Raw genomic sequence first — 7,500 nt, forward strand, 5'->3', positions numbered from 1 at the left:
AAAATAAGTGATTTGCATCTTAAACAGTACAGAAAAATTATTTCTAATAAAATACAGCGTATTTATTTTTTGTTGATGAAACAAGGCTCTGTTTGACCGCAGATTTTAGCACGTTTTAATTTACTTTAAAATTTGGGAATATAATACTTACAACCTATGCTTGTGGGGAAAATCTTACTCACATTCCGAGTAAGCTGGAGGTCGGATCACGCCTTGTTTGTATGTGACGTGTTTGTAAATTGGCGGATAAAATGGACGAGAATTAAGTTTCATTCCAATGAATCGTATAACTTTAATTTTAAAAAATATGAGCTGGGATTTTTCTTGAGTACTGGAAAAACTATTAAGCAGGAATTTAATGCATTTTAATGGCTTGCGTTTTTGTACAAATATCGGTGATTAATTTAAAGGTTGGTAAAATGAAATTATCTGCGAATTAAACATTGTTTTGTTTATTATTGACTTAGAGAAGTTATTAATGTGTTGCATTTTGTATAAATATCGTTGACTAATATAAAGATTGGTTAAAAAAAAATCTAAGTTAAACGTTTTCTCGCCCAATTTTGATTGACTTTGGAGAAATTAGTTACATGCTTTACTTTTTAAAATTGACTTTCGAGCGGTAATTTAAGATTGGTTGAGTGGCTCACCGAGATTCTCAAGTTGTCTACTTCCTGTGATTGTTTTATCTCTGTAGCTCTGGCGTCTGGCCTCCTGTAAGCCAATGTTAATGATTGGCATTTGGGATTGGGGAAACGATTATATGTGATTAGGAAAGATTATCCAAGATTGAAGACTAATCTCTTCCTCTTCTCTTTTTTGTTGTTTTTTCTTTCTTTCTCTGAGCTCTGGCGGAGACCTTTGGGGTTGAGAAACGATTAAACGAGATTTATTGGTTTAGGAAACCCTCCTCGAAGATCCCTTGGTATTAGATTTTATATTTATGGCGGTTTGATAGAAGAATTTCTGTTTCTTTGCTTCAAGTGTCATGGAGTTATAGGCTTTGAGGTTTTTGGGTATATATATATATATATATATATATATATATATATATATATGATATCGTATATATATGTATATATATATATTATATATATATGTATATATATATTATATATATATATATATATATATATTTATCTATATATATATATATATAATATATATATATATATATATATATATATATATATATATATATATATATATATATATAAACTGAATCACGAAAGTGAGGACATGGTGAATATGTAAATTTATGTCAATATATATATCTATATATATATATCTTAATATATATATATATATATCTATATATATATATATATATATATATATATATATAAATACATACATCTACATACATACATACATACATACATACATACATACATACATACATACATACATACATACATATATAATTTTTTGGAAGGAATTAATTGTATTTCAGATGTTACGAATGTAGTTGGTATTTGTCATGTAAACACACATTTGAAATACAATTAATTCCTTTCAATGAAAAAACTTAATTTTTTCTTTGTAAGGAATTAATTGTATCCCAAACGTTACGAATGTAGTTGGCATTTGTCATGTAAACAAACCGACGTGGGAAATACCGAAAAAAGGCCATTAATTTGCAAACCAAGCTGCGTGGGAATAAATTGCTCTTATGCTAGCAAGTAAAACAGAACCAAGGGACTAGAAGTACTTTTTTGGAATAGGTTTTTTGTTTTAGTTTCAATAGCTTCTTCCCCAGATAGTCGAGGGATATGAACAATTATCTGATTTAGAGAGTAGTGCTGGCCTCCAGTAATAATAATAATAATAATAATAATAATAATCATAATAATAATAATAATAATAATAATAATGATAATAGGCAAAAGTAGACCCTTTTTCTAGTTTCTATTTTTCCCAGAGTGAGGCAACCATTCCCTTTCAATCCGCGCCAATTAACCTTATGTCAGTTAAAATAATGTCAATTAACCTCTTGTCATGTTACCTCGTGTTAATTAACCTCATGTCAATTAACCTCATGCCAATTAACCTCGTGTTAATTAATCTCATGTCAGTTAACCTGTTAACCTCACGTCAATGAACCTATTAACCTCCTGTCAATTAACCTCATGCCGATTAACCTCATGCCAATTAACCTTGACCTCATGTCATTAACCTCATGTAAATTAACCTCACCCCTACCATAACATTCAATATGTTTACCTAAATGTGAAGCTTAATATCTGAACCTGGCCATATACGTACACGTACACGACTGGCATCGGTTTTTTCCTGCCGGGATTGGCGCGCGCTCCAGTCCTCTTGGGTATTGCCTATACGCTTGAGTATTGCCCATACGCTTGGGTGTTGCCCTTGCACGCAGAGAGGGTAGAGTTATTAGACACTGGCCGTGTTCCTTTCAGTCCTGTAGCGTCCTGATATAGTGAATGTTTTTAAAAGGAAGGGAAGTGCAATAATGATGATAGCACTCCTGCAAGACGAATACGAGCATGAAATATGCAAGATAAATTCTAAAGTATGGGTGAAACCATGGCTAAGAAAGAGAGGTTTTATCACATGACTTTATTGAAAGAATGAAAAGGAAAACAACTCGGGAGATTATAGAAATTATTTAAGAATGACTGACGATGTCTTCGGAGACCTTTTATTCCTTATGTCTCTAAAAGTAACAAAGACAGATGCAGTAATGAGGAAGTCTGTACCTCCCGAGGAAAGGTTAATTCCAACATTAAGGTTCCTAGCAACGTTTCTCGGTCGGCTGTAAAGAGCTATAAATCAAAATATCACAACTTGGGGACATATAATACATAGGGCAAAACTGCAGACTACTACGGGGGCCGGGAGGGGGGGGGGGGGGCAAAACGCAGACTACTACGGGGGGAGCGGGGGGAGGGGGGGGGGCAAAACTGCAGACTACTACGGGGGGTGGGGGCAAAATGCAGACTACTACGGGCGGGGGCGGGCGGCAAAACTGCAGACTACTGAAAGGTAAGCAATAAAATAATGTCAAAATAGGTGGGTCAACCCAGTCATCCTGCTGAATGGCCTTAGTTGCCCCAGTGCTTGGCATTATGCCAAAAATCTATATAAAGCAAATCAAATCAAATTTACGTGTTAAACACTCAAACAGCATGGCTAAGATGTTGAAGATTAGTTAAAATGGTGTACAAATATCACAACATGTTAAATGAGTCGTTTCAGTAAAGGTGTTATTTTTTAAATCCAGTATCGGAATCTGAAATAATAGCTTGAGGAAAATTCCGCATTGGCGGGTCCCAGGTGGGAATTGGCTCGGATTCCACGTTAATCCGGAGGCTTAAGGTTGAATGTGCGTCCGAGGTGCCCTTTAATCTGTTACAGTACTGTACTACCATTAAACCCAAGTTTCAGGTTGTACTGAATTTCTTGAATTATTGGTGAGAAGTCAAAAGTTGTACTATGAAAAATATCCATTATCATAAAGGCTTAAGAATTCTCTCCTTGTTTTCATAGATTCCCTAAGTTTTTCCTGTTGTTAGTCAAGATTCCTACATTGTTCTACTTTTATTATCCCAGTTTTTTTAAACCTTTCTGCTTTTATATTCACAGATGGATCGAATTTTCATGCTTTCAATTTCCTTGAATCAATATCCTTCAATTTCATAAAATTTCACCAGGATATGACACAAAATTGGCCTTAAGATATTTTCATTGGATATGGATGGACAGGAATTTTATTTTCGTAGAAAAAAGTCCAATATTTTGATTAAAAACGTCCAGGTAAAACTGGTGTTCTCTTTAAAAAAAAATTTAGTACAAAACTGACAATAAATAAAACATCTGAATAACAAATAAATTTCCAGTATGTTGATGTAAATGTTAAAAAAAAGGACTCTCTTAAGAAAATATTTTAATAGATAGCTAGAAAAAAAATGTAATTTTAACACTGGAATATCAAATCGACCCTAAGAATCTTTCCACATTTTATCTGAATGTAGAGAAATGGCAGTTTCCCATTTTATTTAAAAAGCAGAGAAATGGCAATTTCCCCATTTTATTTGAAAAGAGAAATGGCAATTTCCCCATTTTATTTGAAAAGAGAAATGGCAATTTCCCCATTTTATTTGAAAAGAGAAATGGCTATTTCCCCATTTTACTTGAAAAGAGAAATGGCAATTTCCCTATTTTACTTGAAAAGAGAAATGGCAATTTCCCATTTTATTTATAAAGCAGAGAAATGGCATTTTCCCATTTTATTTAAAAAGCAAGAGAAATGGCAATTTCCCATTTTATTTAAAAAGCAGAGAAATGGCATTTTCCCATTTTATTGAAAAAGCAGAGAAATGACAATTTCCCATTTTATTTAAAAAGCAGAGAAATGACAATTTCCCATTTTATTTAAAAAGCAGAGAAATGACAATTTCCCATTTTATTTAAAAAGCAGAGAAATGGCAGTTTCCCATTTTATTTATAAAGCAAGAGAAATGGCAATTTCCCATTTTATTTAAAAGGCAGAGAAATGACAGTTTCCCATTTATTTAAAAAGCAGAGAAATGGCAATTTCCCATTTTATTTAAAAAGTAGAGAAATGGCAATTTCCCCATTTTATTTGAAAAGAGAAATGGCAATTTCCCATTTTATTTAAAAAATAGAGAAATGGCAATTTCCCCCCCCCCCTTTTTTTTTTTTATAAAGCCAGAGAAATGCCAGCGTGTTGAACTTGGTTTCACAGGCCGAGTGGTCATTCGCCCAAATTGATCGTCTGCCCAGTGCAATCCCTCTCGTCCAGGAATTCAATTAGTGCTTAGCTAAGTAGCGTGGAAAGTCGTGTCGTGTTTTTAACAAAGCACTTTCACATGCAAATGCTTCCCATGCGAGCATGGTAATGGATGCATTAGCCTACTTGCCTGCTTGCATGCACACCGGTACTAAAGAAGTCTCTCTCTCTCTCTCTCTCTCTCTCTCTCTCTCTCTCTCTCTCTCTCTTAGTCTACTTGCCTGCTTGTATGCAACCGGTACTAAACTCTCTCTCTCTCTCTCTCTCTCTCTCTCTCTCTCTCTCTCTTAGTCTACTTGCCTGCTTGTATGCACACCGGTACTAAACTCTCTCTCTCTCTCTCTCTCTCTCTCTCTCTCTCTTAGTCTACTTGCCTGCTTGTATGCACACCGGTACTAAACTCTCTCTCTCTCTCTCTCTCTCTCTCTCTCTCTCTCTCTCTCTCTCTCTTTTGCTGGGGGTGCGCCGTTGGTGTTTTATGTAACTGGTTTGTATGTGACATTGAGCACAGTAAACCTGTCAGATTCTCTCTCTCTCTCTGGAAGAGTTTAAAAGAAAACTAGACAAAATCATTAGTACACTGTAACACAATGTGTCCTCGGGTAGACTAATGTCTTTTGAAACATCCTAATCCTTTTAACTCTCTCTCTCTCTCTCTCTCTCCTCTTCTCGTCTCTCTTCTCTCTTCTCTCTCTGTATCAAGAAACTCGTCATAAAGCTGGAGAATGAAAGATGCGTTCCAGAGCCGGGAGTTTATGACCGTACGTAAAACAGGTCATTAAACTAACGAAGAGAGATGACCCTCTCCCGAATTTGATTTCTTACCTTGTCCCTCGGGAAAGGCCGGGGGTGGGGGGGGGCGGTTGTTATGGTTGGTGGGATGGGGGTGGTTTGGGGGGGAGAGTTGAACCTATGCTGGTTTCCCAGTATTTTGCGAAAGCTTTTTGCGTTGACCCCTTTTTCAGGTTCTGGGAAATATCAAATTTTGAATCATCAGGTTATTTACTCCTGTTATCAAATAAAGTATAATTACATAGCGCGACATTGACTTGTGTTTATTTTTATTTTTTTTTTTAATTATTTAGATAATTGACGTACTAATTACCATGTTTATTTATTATTTAATTAATAGGTAACATAGACTCGAAATATGGTCTAATGAAAATGTGGTGGCATTAGTTGAACTACATACTCACGGTATATGCCTAATTATTAGTCATTTATTAAATTAACCTTATATTTTCCTAAGGGTCAAGATCACTTAACTGTAACTATTATGTTTTCCAGGATTTGCATAGCATTTTGACCCCGTCTGTTTATCTTGTTAGCGAAACAAGCTTCCTCTCATCACAGGCTTCGTACTTTTTGAGCATGAAAGGTGTTTATGACCAGTGGTTTTGTCCACGTTTTGGAGCTTAGCGAAAATCTGGCTTTATTTAGCTGCTGTGTCTTGTATATATATATATATATATATATATATATATATATATATATATATATATATATATATATATATATATATATAGATATATTATATTATAAGAATGACGTGGTGTTTGATGTAAGTCTTTTTTTAATTCGCAACGTTGCTCTTGAGTCTTTAACATGATGTTTGGAGTGATATATATATATATATATATATATATATATATATATATATATGTATATATAATAGATATATTATATGTCTAGGATATATATATATATATATATATATATATATATATATATATATATAGTATAGTATTAATTTATCTGTTTGTTCGTGTGTATATTTATATATTTATTTATGTATATATTTATATATTGAAATATGCATTTATTTATTTATTTGATTAATTAATTTATTTACTCATGTAAAACATTCGAAGCATACACACCAACTTACACACACCAAGATATACACACATATAAACATGCATGCATACATCCTTCCAAAAGGAATCCTCCAAACCAGACGCTAACATAACAAGAGCGAAACTCTGCCTAAAACTTTACCCCCCTAATTTGCATGTACATTGACCCGGCACTCCATCACGGTATGAGGTATGCCCACCAATATCGGCGCCATTTGTCCTTTGCAACGGGCGAACTTTTAGCATTCAGGTGGCATAACGAACTCTGGTGTCATTTATCATAGAACACGCCCCCCGCCTTGCAATGCAAGTTGCTCTTATCACTCATCGGCTGATTCTTGGAAATTGGGATAAGGTCCGGAAACGTTTTTGTGTGTGGAAGGTGTATATGGGTAAGAGTCTATTACGTCAAGTTGATGTTTATGTGAGGGTAATGATTTTACGTGTCTTGTCAGTTATTAGTATTATATTATTGTGTATTTTGGAGGTGCCTCTTTTTATTTATTGATTGATTTTTATATATGAGTTTTTTTTTTTTTTTTTGCTGTATCTGAAGCTTCATGTCCGTTACTACACATTTGGGTATCCTTGAAAATTTCGGTACCCACACCAGTGTCATGGCACGTCTTCAGCCACTTCTAGGATCAGTGTAATTTTTGAAGCCAGGGTACCTTGGGGGGGTTTAATACCCAAGAATCATTAAGTATTGTGAATGACATCCTTCGCATTATTTGTATCATCAAGAAGGAATTAAACCACTCGCAGCCTGCGTTTCATTGCTTTTAAAAAGTAATTTTCGTGAATATTACGTGACTGATATAAATTTGTCGCCTTGTGAAGCTCTATGACTGGTCTCTTTGCTCTTGA

At 34.4% G+C, this 7,500-nt stretch overlaps 1 protein-coding gene across 1 annotated transcript in view; it reads left to right on the forward strand.

The window, feature by feature from the left end:
• LOC135207929 (potassium voltage-gated channel protein Shab-like) overlaps nt 1–7,500 on the forward strand; it is a 439,867-nt gene that overhangs the window by 1,073 nt on the left and 431,294 nt on the right. The gene's annotated exons all lie outside the window — the stretch shown is intronic.

Source organism: Macrobrachium nipponense, chromosome 34 (genome assembly GCF_015104395.2).
Source record: "Macrobrachium nipponense isolate FS-2020 chromosome 34, ASM1510439v2, whole genome shotgun sequence".
In the NCBI taxonomy this organism is placed as follows: domain Eukaryota; kingdom Metazoa; phylum Arthropoda; class Malacostraca; order Decapoda; family Palaemonidae; genus Macrobrachium; species Macrobrachium nipponense.